The sequence below is a fragment of the Tachypleus tridentatus genome, chromosome 13, assembly GCF_004210375.1.
Source record: "Tachypleus tridentatus isolate NWPU-2018 chromosome 13, ASM421037v1, whole genome shotgun sequence".
Classification (NCBI taxonomy): domain Eukaryota; kingdom Metazoa; phylum Arthropoda; class Merostomata; order Xiphosura; family Limulidae; genus Tachypleus; species Tachypleus tridentatus.
In genome coordinates, this window is record NC_134837.1 from 243,351,042 (window position 1) to 243,366,211 (window position 15,170).

The 15,170-nt window shown below is 33.5% G+C and overlaps 1 protein-coding gene and 1 long non-coding RNA gene across 8 annotated transcripts in view; one reads left to right on the forward strand and one right to left on the reverse strand.

The window, feature by feature from the left end:
- LOC143238907 (interference hedgehog-like) overlaps positions 1–15,170 on the forward strand; it is a 115,667-nt gene that overhangs the window by 49,822 nt on the left and 50,675 nt on the right. For 2 of the 7 annotated variants that reach the window (XM_076479551.1, XM_076479555.1), the window contains exon 2: positions 1,424–1,564. The exons of the other annotated variants lie outside the window; for them this stretch is intronic. The gene's annotated coding sequence lies outside the window, so the exon portion shown is untranslated. The remainder of the gene's footprint in view (positions 1–1,423; positions 1,565–15,170) is intronic. 7 annotated transcript variants of the gene reach the window in all.
- LOC143238912 (uncharacterized) lies at positions 1,196–3,269 on the reverse strand. Its single transcript, XR_013020833.1, has 2 exons — positions 2,741–3,269; positions 1,196–1,530 (listed from the first exon to the last, which is right to left on the reverse strand). It is a non-coding gene; the product is annotated as an uncharacterized LOC143238912 (long non-coding RNA).

Genomic DNA, 15,170 nt, shown 5'->3' on the forward strand with positions numbered 1-15,170 from the left:
TCATCATCTTAGCCTAATAAAATATATTTGGACTCCATAGAGGACTTACATGTTGCCTGCCTGACTGCTTTGTTTTTTAGATTATGAAACGTATTTTGCCTACAAAGTACTTCTGACATGTGGTTAGCATAAAAACGAACATATAAGCTTGAAAACTGTATTTCTATTTCCCTTTCTTGTTTTTTATACAGTATATTATAGCTATATTCGCGCCAGTTGTTAAGAAATCATCATCTACGAGGTTAGCAGTCTCTATTTTTTTTTCTAGGGTCGTTGATATCCTGTGTAGTTATCCCTAAATGTGTTGGACATATTAATAACAGCAAGTAAACCAAGCTTCTGATTAATAGTTTGTCATTTTGATGTTAATTTCACTGATTCACAGACCGTAGTAACTGGTGCCACATTTAAGAGTTACGAACAAATACATCAGTGTTTGATGGGTGGTTTCGATGTTGAAATTGGTGGGTAGGAAGGTATTTTACGTAGTAAAGTAAATGTAAAGTGTGTTTTAAAAACTACTACAGGGCGCGTGACACTGAATTAGTTCTGAACTTTTCAAAAGAGTTGAACAGTGGTTTGTGTTTAATAATAATGACTCTTCGTGGTAGTAAAACACCGGAATCGAAATAAATGATATTGTTAACTTCATTTTTTTATATTGCCCACTACAGGTTTGACGTACATATTACATCATACTGAGTATATTTTTTATGATTTTTTGTCTGCTACAACATTCAATGTAAAGAAAAGACAAAAAAATGAGGGAAATCACTCAATTTCTGTGTACGAACCATTGTAAATCCCGAGAATAATTGAAATGATTAATTTTGAGGATTTTGTGTATGTATGTGTATGATACGTACGTAAATATTTAGGTATCATGTAACTAGGAAACACAGAATTCCACCAATTCTTCTGTGGTTCTAGAATTAGTGGTATATTATAATTGATAGCAGGCATAAAATAGTGATATTATCATGTATAAACTTTGAAATTAAAACTTTAGCAGTATATTACGATGAATATTAACATAAGACGGCGTGATATCCTACCTAAATTTCTGTGGCTAGAGCGTGAGCGCTATATCCTGTTGGATAGATATAAACGTTAATACATAACAACATGGTATTATCCAATCACAGATTCTGTTATGGGAACGTTAGCGGTGTATTACAATAAATAATGGAAAACATTCAAATAGAAAGCTTTAATAGCGAAATAGTTCATTAGTTTATCTTTAATTTTGTGTGACTACATTTCAAAAAATATACAGTTTTATATGAACGTGTTGCAAAATTCTAAACCACCACTTTTTAAAATCTTTAAGTGAACAATAGATTATTAAAGTGGTATAGTATAACTAGAAATTAAAATTAAACACTACCACGTTGTTAGCTGTATGTTCTGTGTTTTCTTATAGCAAAGTCACATCGGGCTAACTGCTGAGTCCATCGAGGAGAATCGAACCCCTGATCTTAGCGTTATAAATCTGTAGACTTACTGCTGTACCAACGGAGGACCTATGTTCTGTAAATGATCGGATTTTTAATAGAACAGGAATGTAAGACCAATTAAGAGATTGTATTTCAACATTGATTTAGTTTGAAACTGCCTATGTTTGGTGACTCGAATATTTGTAGTGAATAATGCTACAGTTTTGGAAGCTCGTGAAAACGAGAATTGTTAGTTTTGTCTGGAGCATTAGATTTGTTAGTAAGATATAAAACTGAAAACGGGAAGACGTAATTAAGTGGATATAATAAAATACTTAATGTCCTGTGTGGGGAAAGTATTATCCAAACTTAAACATTGGTAAACGCTATAAAGTTAAATGAATTGCCGTCAATTGGAAGTAATTATCATGACGTAGTGAAATGTAAATTATTTTAACTACACTAATTGTAACAGTAATGGTAAGTATCAGTATTTTATTAGGCTTCTCTAGGTAATAGGGTGGGCATTAAGATATTCAGAAGATTGGTAATTCAGTGTGAAATTTATCTATAACAACTATGAAAATGATCAGTGTAGATTTTTATCCACTATATTTCATCATCCTATATATATTTGCTACTGTAGATAATTAAATGTTTAGTTATGTTCTTCAAAATTTAGCTACATCATTGGATTTCAGTTGGGTGATGTATGGTTTAGTTACAAATAACAAAAACACAAATAAAATATTAAAATAAAAACTAATGTAATTGATAACATGGCTTTGTAAGAACAGGTACCAGGGCCTACTTCAAAGCAATACTGCTAATTTCTTTTAAAGTTAACAGACCATTTGAAATTGTAATTGATACCTTGTAAGCATAAAATAAAGCTATGAAATGCACAGTTTTATTTTCAAAGAAAAATATAAATAAAATTCTAGAGAATCTTGCTTAATTCGTTTTTATTTGGCATAAATATTTCTTCACTGATTACAGAGCTCTGTAGTCATTTAAAAACTAGAGACAATATTGCACAATGTTTTCCTTTCCACATAAACATCTTTTCTGCAGAGTTGTTTTATACAAGTTTTTCTGTATATTTTTAGCGTTTCTGAGATTAATGAGTGAATATTTGTTTTGTATTTAATAATGTTTTTGTTTGTTTCTTAAACATCATTAAAGTGAAATGTTTGTGTTCTATTAATAAGGATTAAGGAAATATTGGAAAAGTATTATAGCCTCTTGGACTTTTATATATCTATATACTAGAGGAAATAAACAATAGCTAATCACATACTTACTTTAAAAGATATATTAATTTTCTTTTAGTAAACAAGTAATACAGAGATCTCTCATATACTTTCCCGTTCTGAATGCCCATAACTGGTCTAGATGAGGATGCATCTTTCATCGCTTTCAAACGGATGGCGTTCCTTGAAATTAGTTAATATACGTTATTTGACCAACCAGTGTATTTATTTTCTGCTAAATCTTTTTTCGTCTTTGTTATTGCGAAATAAGGAGTAAATAAGCACCTTGTTTTCCCAGTTTATCGCGCGGCGCCATCTTGTGACGTTCATCGCCTGTCATGACTAGTTTGGAATTTCAGTCGTGCTCTTAATCTGAAACTGAAATCTTCTTTTGATTTTCAGCATATACTTTTTAGTTGTTGCAGCCGCTGATGTGGTGGTAGTATATTTCTATACATTAAATGTAGTATAAACCAATACTTCGCGAACATTACAGTAAAATAGTTGTTATTGTGCACTGTTGTAGCTCGGTAATTTGAGTAGATAACAAAATACCTTACTAGTAATATCTGGTATGTTAGTTAACCACTCAGCTCTGCTGCTAAGTGCCTGTTTTTCTCTTGCTCGTTGTACGACGCGAGGAATCCTGGGTGGAGTTAATGTAGATATATCTTGAAAGAACCCTGTATTTATGTATCATCTACGTGCTTTGTTATTTTACTTTACGGTATACCATATAGCTTTATTATTACCACGAGCTGAAAAACATGGCGCCAGGTCACCCGTAGTCCTTCAAAATTTCAATCCAATGATTGAAAGATCATTCAGTAAAATAATACGTCTTTCAGTAAAACCTTACAAATTGTATAGAAGATAAAAGCAATACATTTTATTGTATCAAATTCATTGCAGTTCATTCTAAAACAGTATTAATAAATTCCACACACGTGTGTGTGTGTGTGTATATATATATATATATTGTGAAGTATTATATCATTTCTATCGTTTGGTATATTCTTTTGATGATTTGGTGAAAATAATGTAGAATCCAGTATACCTAACAATAACAAATTTGTTTATTTCTTAACATTTACTACAGGCTACGTTTGCTTTGACACGAGTAGTAGGCCTAAGTTAACAATGTTTGAACGGTAACTCCACAATTAAATGGATATCTGATCTCAAATACGTTTCAATACAAACCGCAAGGCTTGCTCTTAACTACCAAATAGCGACTAACAGGTGCGGTAACTCTCTCTGAATACTCTGTCACTTCCCATTAAATACTTTGACTTGTACTAAACAAACTGAGCTTACTGCTTCAATGATTTTCGTATCTATAATGTAACCGTATCCTTTTAGATTTAGATATTTCAAGTCGCTTGATCTTTAATATTCGCGAACATTCTTGGTAATCTTGGAGAACTGTTATAAACTTACCTGATTTGAACGTCATTAATCCTCTAACAAGCATTTGAATTAAAACAATGAAAGTAAAGCTTGCAACACAACATATACAAACCACATGTGCAACTATATATGTGTGCGTGCGTGTAAAATGTAACATATTTAATTTTATATTCAAAAAATGAGCATTCAATTACATACTGCTCGTTCTAGACTTCATCTGCGTGTTATATAATTCCATGTAGTGGTACAATGTTGACACAGGTATAGTAAACGTAGTGTACAATGGTAAAACGTTATGTAATACAATCGTGATTATAATTTATCTCAAGTAAGTCTTTATTGTGCTCGAAACTTCTACACTGATATGAAAATTATTAAAGAATTTTCGTACAATACCTTAAAATTTAGTCATTTGATAATCATTTCGTAAAAATTGATTTTTGATTCATAACGTACATTATAAAATTGGATAAATAATTAAAATACAAATAAATAATTAAAATGTTTCTGTTTTTGATTACAACGTTTGCTAAAGTCGTCAAAAGCCTCCTGAAAAATACGTTTCAACGTTGCTACAAAACCATCCAACAGGTTCTTTTTAAGATACTTTTTTATGTAACAACTAAAGTACAAATAGCAGATTTTCCCCTTTAACCTTAAATTTGGGAGCATTTATTGTTAGTTTGGTACAAGATTTAAAGTTTTGGAAACGCTGAGGTTTTTAAAAGATAGTTTTGAATTTGCACAATCTGTTAAGGAATATAATTAAGACATCTGTAGTACTGATCTATGTATTAAAACCTCTTTTTACCAGTATAAGTCTGCATACAACTGTAAAATATATATATATAAATTATTACACAGTATAAGAATGAATATAGTAAATGGTTTAAATATGTGAACTTACACAAAATTTCTCCCAGTATCTACAGAAAATTTACATTTTATTTTCAGTAGTATATGTTGCTAAATTGATAACATAATTATTCAATTACCTTTTGCTTCTACTTTCTATTGGATTATTTTTTGCTTCTGTTTTATAATTGGTGACATAGCTAAGGAATCTTTTCTTGTTCCTGTTTTCGAATTGATCTTATAGCTAAGGGGTTATATTTTATATATAGTAGTGTAATGTTGCACATTTTGCTCCTGTCTTAAAATCGGTGACGTAGCTGAGGAATAATTTCTTGTTCCTGTTTTCGAATTGATGTATAGCTAAGGGGTTATATTTTATATATAGTAGTGTAATGTTACTTCACAAGAAGAAATAAATTGGATATCACTGTTTTTATACACTGGGGTTACAAGATAAATACAAAGTTTAGTCACAATCAGTCACAAAACTTACATATACGTACAGGATTGGATTTTTACATAGATAACAAGTGGAAGATTAGCTTTACAAATGTTTGGATACATCAGCTATCTCTCAGTGTTTTTAATGTTATCATAAACAGTTTTGTCAGATAAAATACGTGATATATCTGAATACTTATAATCCCCATGTCTTAGTAATTTAATTATCTATTGATATCTTTACACAATGAACACACACAAACACATAACACTTGTTCTCTTACACAAACACCGAAACTGTGCGTCATACCCATACTACCATTGGATCTTGTATTACCTTAATTAGGATGGCAGAACATTTGAATTAGAGAACAGATTAAGAAAGTGTTAATTCAATAACCCCATGTTTCACATAAAACTGTCATATGGTCTGTTGTGTGTTAAAAACCTCTATAGAAAAAGAACGAATACTAAACTACGTATATTGTATACGGGAACAAATGCATTATAAACTTATACGTATGTTTTTTTAATAGTTTCTGCTGTTTATTATTTCCGAAATACCTTCAGTAGCTAATAATCTTGTCGAGTTTTAAAATATCTGTGTTATTTAGTTTGGGCAGGTGGTTAGGGCACTTGACTTATAAACTGAGGGTTGCAGGTTCGAATCTCTATCACACCAAACTGGTTAAAGAGTAGCCCAGGAGTTAGCAGTGGGTGGTGAGGACTAGCTGTCTTCCCTCTGGTCTTATACTGCTAAACTAGGCATGGTTAGAGCAGATAGCCCTCGTGTAGCTTTATGTGCAATTCAGAAAACAAAATTATTTAATATTTTCTTTAGAAAAGTACTGATCCCTTGTCGTACGACATCACACGACTGCAATTGTTTTTGAAATAACCTACAATACTTCAGTCTATAATTAGAAATGTATGATATGTTATACAACATTGAATTTATGTTCATTTTGGAGTTATCTTTGATGAAGGTTATTATAATTAATATTTCGAATTGATTAAAGAATGTGGACTACATAACTGAAGTATGTGAATTAAAACATGAAAGTTATTGACACCTGGAAGAAGAAAAAAGTGAATTATTATTTATAATTCTGTTGCTCTTACTTGTTCATTAGTAACAGCACTTGTACTTATTACCTATTACCTGTTGTCGTTATTACCACATTGTTACGTAAAATAAACTTTGCTCTTGCTTGTGATCAGTATCAGTCCTTTTGGTTGATAGTTATTGCTACATAGTTACAACAAACTTTGTTTTCTTATTCATTAGCAGCAGCCCTTGCAGTTGATCGTTATAACTACATAGTTACAACAAACTTTGTTTTCTTATTCATTAGCAGCAGCCCTTGCAGTTGATCGTTATAACTACATAGTTACAGCAATATTTGCACTCTCTTGTCATCGGTGGAAGTTTGACATTAACACTTGAAGTGTATAAGGTATATTTCTTGAATGAAAAGAGTTTCATTAGTTCTTAACGTTGAAGAGTTCTACGTGGATAACGTTTGGTTTAGTCTTTAATTACTTTCTATGTGTTGTTTACGCCTAGTCGTATATTAATTTGAAGAAATTTAATTTTTAAGACACATTGTAACACAAATTATGGTTGTGTGAAGTTAAATAAAAAGTGTTGAAATTTTTTTTATTAACTTTACGATTTTGTTGTTATTTCATATTAAGTACAAAGAGTCATCTGTGCTCTACCCATCACAGGTATGAATTCGTAGATATACCAGTGTGCCACTGAAGTGCTAGTTACTGTATAAAATCTCAAAAACTCCAACACCAAGTGTAACTAGTTTGCACATAGTGGGTTTATGTATAATACACAAACTTGTGCAGTTCACATATTGTTCTATATTGATGTTATTATCTACAAGCATGGAGTAATTATTGTCCGAGTAGTAACAGAGAACGTAGAGTGCAGTCAGACAAACATGTACAATTGTACATGTTGTTAATCTGGTCTGTGTAAGTTACTTTCAGTATTTGTTCGTCAAAACATACATACACACCTGTTTTGTGTAAAAGAGTGTGTTTTCGGTATAATGTTTTTTGAAACAGATCAATGCTTTGTTCAGACAGTTTCTCTGTACTTGGTGTAGAGTCATGCTTCGTCACGTGCCAGAAGTTATAGGGCATCAAATTTTTCGACTGTCTAGAAATGGTATGAATCAGGCAGACATTACTAGAACAATAGGGTGCCTGCCCCCAGTGTACTGTATCCAGAATCCTGAAACGTCATCGGACTACACGAAAAGTTATTCCAAGAAAGACTACTTGTAAATGTCAAAAAACTACTGTTAAGATGATCGTGTTTTAATCAGGGTGTACGCCAAGGTCGAAGGAAGGTTTGCATCACCTTACGAAAATAATGCCAGTAACACAATCGTTCGAGGGTATCCAGAAGAACAGTGAATAGAAGACTGATCAAGGAAGGTTATTTCCAAGAAAGGCTGTTTGCAAATCGAAATTAACCAGAATTCGTTACCGTCACTGTGTTACTAGGAGAAGGCATCATGCCGACTTAACAATTAAGATAGATAAGTCTATTTTTCTGGCTTGTTAAAACTATTGGTAGTGTTTTATGTTTGCTGTGTCCTTGAACAACAGATAAGGGAAGGATGCCTTTCCTACAGAGAACACACAGAAGGTGGTGAAGCACATGTTTGGGCAGCTATTCATCATGATAGGAAAGTTATCTTCATATCCTCAAAGACAACGACAATGGCGCCTCTTACAGGAATCACATGGAGAAGATACTTCTGCCATATGCGAGGACAAAATTTGACAATAACTTTTTGTTCCAGGAAGACATTGCCGCTGCCCGCAGTATGCATATTGTACAGGAGGACATTACAGCAAAATATTTGGATTATAATCCTATTGAAAACTGTTAAGTAGCACTGATTGCGATAATAGCTAACCATTACTTTAAACCAGCTACTGTAACTGAGTTGCGGCGCCTTGTAATGACAAGTTGAGATGAAATCACAGTGGATTACATGTGACCTTTCGGAGCTTATTAGAGTATGACGAGGACCAATCTTGTACCGAATGTTAAATATAAATTGATACAAAGTTTCAGACACTATTTATAACAATTTGAGGTTATATTTTGTCATTACATATGTTTTGAGAAGGTTTTGTTGTGTTATATATGTAGATGTTTAATATAACAGCCATTTCTCAGTTTTACAGTACTAAATGTATTTGTATTTCATTTTAATAATAATGATCTTATTTGTTACAAAATATGCAAACATTTTGTCAAGACTGTAATACAGATATTACACAACCGGACCTCAAAGTGGTAGTCACCTAAAGAATGGAAGATAGTCAATCAAAGCAGGTTGTTGTAGATTTGTTAAAATGTCATTAGGAGAAGCTGGAAACTTTTCCCTGTCAATAATACGGCTGTCGATTCTGTCTCATTGCAACCATATAATGCTTACTGTGAGACTGAATCAGATGTTCGCAGTCGCAACTGTACTTTGTGCCAGTGTGCAGTCTATTAGGGACCAACTTCGTAAGGTCGGTCTGTATGTCATTCACAATGGTAGGCTGAATAATCAATATTTTGTGTGTGAGATTACAAAACAACATCACGTCCCTGATTTACAAAAAAAAAAAAATCAATTTACGCACTAAAACTTCGATTCAGAATAAAATATATTTATGTCTTTTTATTTGTAACCGTGACATAGACGTGTATTATTTTGAAGAGAAAATTATAAGAAAGAACTTTGAGTCTCGTGGTTAGCGTATTTGGACATTCGTTGTCTTTGAAACTAGATTTCCGCATACGTCTGATGAGCAGTTCAAAATTAGAGACGCTTTATCTGACCGTTGAGTGTCTTTGATATGATCGTCCAGCTGGCATCATGAGATCTGGTATAGGTTCAAAGACCTCGTCAGCACTGGATGTAGTAGATATAACGTGTTTGGCGTATTGTTACGTATTCTTGGTTGTTTTCACTTATACGTCTTTAGACCTATTTACCATTTTCTCAAACATTTCATAAGTTAAATCCATTTTAATACTGAAATACTGAAATACATTCAAGGCCTACAATATCGATGGCTTTTCTTTTTATCAAAAGTTGCATTTCAAAGCATGAAAGAAAATATGTGATTCAACTTTATCTGCGACTCTGCACTATTCCGCAATAAGAGTGAACAGTCTGTTCTTCTAATGTAAAATATATCTTTGGAGCACTTAAATTTCAATAAATAAGAATTTTCTCTGAGTGCTATTTTCATTGAACGCAATGTAATTGTTATCAACATATTTCTTAAAACCAAAGTCTTAAGTTTAATTCGACAGGATACTAACTGTGTTTTATTTCTACGTGTGTGCTTTCATGGTTTGATGAGTAAGGCGCTCGACTAGCAATTTGCGGGTCGTGGGTTCAAATTCCTATTACTGAACATACTCGCCCTCTCAGCCTTGAGGGCGTTATAAAATTACAGTCAGCCCTTCTACAGCAAGAAAGTGGTCCAGTGGTTGGCGATGGGTCTATCACTGCTAAATTAGGGACGGCTAGCCCTCTATAGCTTTTCGCGAAATTGGAAATCATCCCGTGTTTGCATAAGAGGTTTGATAATTTGAAAATTCTGCATTTTATTATTTTTTTTTTCATTTAAAGAGTGTGTGTGTGTTTTCTTAGAGCAAAGCCACATGGGGTTATCTGCTAAACCCACTGAGGAGAAATGAAGTCCTGATTTTAGAGTTGTAAATCCGTAGACTTACCGCTGTACTAGCGGGAAGCATTTAAAAAGTATATCCATTATTATACAACGAATTTTCTGTAGAGTTTAGTTATCACCGATATTTCTACCAGGTAGCATTTCAACTTGAAAAGGTTTTAGACTTTTTTAAGAGTAAATTATAACAAAATATAGAAATATATCTATGTTCCTAACGTATTGTGCTTTCTGGATACTTGTTTGTCGTGCTGTGCAATATGGTGTTTGTGTTATCACGAGGTATTATGTTCTAGTTAACACATTTTTGACATTTTACCTGGCCCTGTATTAATTACTCCATTACTTTAGGTATGTCAGGTGATTTAACTGTGTATTAAAAACTGGAACACTAACTCAAAGTACTCGAAACACATTGATCACGTTCCTTGTCATTGCCCTTACTAGACCCACAATGAACATCTGTCAGTACAAGAATACCTGGCGATCAATATTGCATAGACAAGTTCGCCTGATGTAGTTCGTTCGTAAGTCGTAACGAAAGAACTGACCTCACCTGTCAATCAGTGGAGTGGCGCAGTAGGGCCGGATCGGAACATCGATCCTATACTTGTGTGATTAAAATAAGTACAAGTAATTGTAAAACAAACTTTTAAAATATAGATATTTTCCTAGTATCGTAGTTGTATTTGGAAATATTAAAATCACTGTATGTTTAACATTATGATTTACAAATATACAAGAATAATAAAGCTGTTTATCTCTTATGGTGTGGAGATGCTATATAAACTACAGATAATATATCAGATTTGTTGTTATGAATTATATATGTCTGTTGATTATATAAGCTGTTTATATAATTATATAAACTTGATTATATAAACTGGCTGGCAGTTTCTAAACATATGAAATGCCTAAAATGCTGTCTACGTGAGTACGTATATGTAGAAGGCGGGGAATTTATTAGGCTTGATCGAACGCTTAGATACAAAACATTTTACCACTATAATACTGCTCGCAATATAAAATGATTTTAATGAGAATTCCAATAAGTATTCTCCTCCAATGGCATAGCGGCGTGTTTATAACGCTAGAACCTGGTTTTGCTACCCGTGTTATGCAAACAGAGAGATATCCATTGTGCAGCTTAGCACTTAACTACAAACAAATCAATGCTTCGTTTTGTTCTATAATGCGAATCAAAACTGAACATTTTAAACCCCTACATTTTTTGGTAAGCAAAGTATCAGTTAAAGTATACCAATTAAAAACCCCTGCCATACCAAACCTAAACCTCCTTCTTCAGTAGTCATGTATCACAATGTTAGTAAGTGTTAAGTAGTTGATTTAAAAAGTCTCCGTTGTCTCGCGCACGGACTTTTAATTTTGTATGTTCAAATTATGCGCCTAGAGATTATGTTACTATTCTTTGTCATGTATGTACATTTTACACCGCTATGACCACATGTTTAAAAAGAGTAATTTATCAGTGTCACATGAACCACGTGTATACTGAACTTAACATTCACCACAGCAGGAAGCTGTTTCGTTATGAGATTTGTGCCTATGTATGAACACGTAATTTATGCCCGTGATATAATATGGCCAGGTAAACGTCTTTTAAATTTGTAGAAATATTCCTCTAGTGTACGAATGTACCTATCGGCATACTAGCTCGTCGAAAGAGAAAAAATTACCCTATGATTAATAACGTATATGATCACCAAAGTCTAACTATTAATTTGTTTTTGTCCGTTTTGGGGTTTTTTTTTACTGTAAGTAATGCAGTGCCCTGTTTAACATTTGTCACACAGTAGTTCGTAATACTTAGAATGTAATACAGAAGCTATAAATATTTGTAAACTTTGAATTCATTTCAGTCTGTTATGAAGTAATATTAATAAAATTTAAACTAAAAGAACTAAACCAGATAAGTATTTTTACTGTACGTTTATTAGTAAAAAAAAAAAGTAGCATCTTTGTAATACACTATAATAGAGTTTTATTAAAGTGTAGATAATACAGAGGAGGTCGTGCTAATGTTTGTGCAAATAAGATGAGAATCAGCTGAACGTTTCATTTTTTGTTTTGTTTGTTTTTGGAATTTCGCGCAAAGCTACACGAGGGTTATCTGCGCTAGCCGTCCCTAATTTAGCAGTGTAAGACTAGAGGGAAGGCAGCTAGTCATCACCACCCACCGCCAACTCTTGGGCTACTCTTTTATCAACGAATAGTGGGATTGACCGTCACGGCTGAAAGGGCCAGCATGTTTGGCGGGAAGGGGATGCGAACCCGCGACCCTCAGATTACGAGTCGCACACCTTAACCCACCTGGCCATGCCGAGCCCTGAACGTTTGATCGCGTATATTTACTGTGGTGTATGTCGCTTTTATTAAATATGAACTTCCATATGTGCATTATTAATACTTATGTGTATTCAGCGTGCTTTAAATTCAGAATCAATACATAAAGTAGAAGTGGATTAGAAAAGTATGGTTGGATATTTCACTGTTATTACTGCTTCTGTTGTTTATAGTAAGACATCTGTAATTCCCTGAAAACTATGTTGAGGAATCAGGTTTCATTCTTTGAGGTCCCAATTTGACATAAGTGCGCCGGTCTCTTTCACTTAATCAGGATTAATTTCCAACCACTGTTTAGCTGACGATACTTCTGAGGTGATCGCCGTGTTGTAATAACTATGGATACTTTTGTTCTTGCAGAGTCAAGATATTGTGACGTTTGGGTCACTAAAACGTATTAATCGGGTTCTTCTGATTTGTCCTCTTTGAAAGTCAATTTAATTATTATCCTTCTCCACGTTTTTCTGTAACTGATGCGGAATAGAACTGAAATATGTTCAAACACAAGTCACCTGTCTAAGACATCATTGGAATAACAAATTAATCGGTCACCTGAGGATCTACTTCATTTAGAATTTGGGGGACAATAGGCATATCTTTAAGTGCTTTATTTTATTCAACCCAGATATATAGCCATATATCATAGATATTGTCTTTTTAACATTCTAAACTTTATTTATGAAGATATTTATATACAGAATGATAGATATGCATTCGAAAATAATAATTTCCAGTATTAAGTGCAAACTCGTTCATTAGCTTATAAGAACTTAGAATAACTGAAGTCATCATGACATAGCTGATGAGGATATGTTACTATAGAATAAAATAATACAAAATAAATAAAAGACAATTAAACTGGAATGCAATATATATATATATTACATATAGTTAATCGAAAGACGGACATAAAGGAAACAGTAGTTGTTTAAAAGATGGTTTTGAGTCAATATAAAAAAAACATCTATGGATGAATATCATCGTTATTCAAACTAAACAAGTAAAGCATTGAAAGTGTGTTGAATTGGCTAGAAAAGGGTTTAGTATTTATAAAACAAAATTATGTCTACCACGTGCAGAAAACGTGCTGGTATTTTACTGCCACCTATTATTTTTACTTGCTCTAGTTTTCAATTTTCATTTTAGTGTTAGTTACTTTCTGGTCTGCCTTAAGATATATACAAGACTGAAATGTATTAAGTACTTAACTTTAGCAGTTTATGTTAAGTTTGAATAATTAACCAACACATTAATAACAGAAGACAAAAAAAAATATTTTATATTATCGCTGTACGCCCAGCAATACGAAATAAATCACACGTTAGAAGGTCACACGTAGTCGTACTGTTTGGAGGGGATAATAAGTTTTTCTTTTTTTCTTTTTTTGTACAATAATTCATGCATGCGACTCTTTTAGTACGGGGTGATTTTTTTTGACGAAATGTTTCTCTCAGAGTGATAAGGGGCGTCTGGGTCTCGAAGCACCTACCTCTCTGTTAGAGTGTAGACAGATTTACGTTGGTGTCTTAATCGCACTAATAACAGGGTTGGCCGAACCAGCCGGTTTAAACTTCCACCTCTATAACCGCCCCTTCTAGAAGAAACTATAGTTCATCTCACAAAATAAAGGTAGTTTACAAAAATGCATGAGATTATATCTGTTTCATAACTTGGTATTTTGAGCCCAAATATTTTGCTAAACAGTCAAGTCCCACTTTCCACGAGTAACATTTTCTAATTTAGAATTGCTGAGCAGATGGAAGGAAAGCAGTTAGCAGCACTGGCCGCTTTACACGGCTACTCCTATCTAAACAACGAGGTTGATGGTTAGTTTTAACACACTCACACGTATGAAAGTGTGGAGTGTGTTCGGTAGCATGTTGCAAACTCGAACTTGGAGTCATTAGATCCGCAGATCGGTAGGTTAACTGCTTGACCATCCACTATTTCGATTACACCGCGTCTATCATAAAAAACAATACTACCTCACAGATTTTGTAATAAACATGTTTTATGTTCTTTAACTGCGTTATTACAAAGTGTAAAAATCGACAACATTCATAAATACTGTCTTATGGCAGTTGTTGGTTCTACGTTACACAAGTAGATAATATACCTTGCTGAGTCCTTACCAGAATCGTCACAGAAATTCCGAGACCTGGTGCCACCCAAGCCTCCCTCACTCATATGCCTTCTTTCGGCCAAAGTGCTGTCACAGTTTTTTCTCTTTCAAAGTTTTATTTTCCAAAGCTAACCCCACTATCTTTACCTACACCCCTTCCTGCCTCACCCTCACCCATATCCTACCATTATCGTCACCACCACCAAAGCCCGTAGCCAGGTCTGGAAGTGGGGGTTCTTTTGGGTCCTAAATGAACCTCGTTTCACGTGTAACTTTAGGGTCCAGGGACGAAAATTATAAGTGAAAATTAAAAAAATCTAGTAATTTTCAATTTTCCTCTGATACATATGAAAATACAATTTCTACGTGTATGCACAGTGTTACAAAAGCAATTATATGATGAGAGGTTATCATAAAAAAGGAAGAAAAAGAAGAGGAAGCGTTAATAGGATGGCGGAACTCCGGAAAGAGTGGGGAGGTCTTTCGTATCCCCTGGGTACGGGCACCACCATTACTAAACCCATCTACAATTCTTTACAGTTACCAACTTTTCTTTCTCTCTTT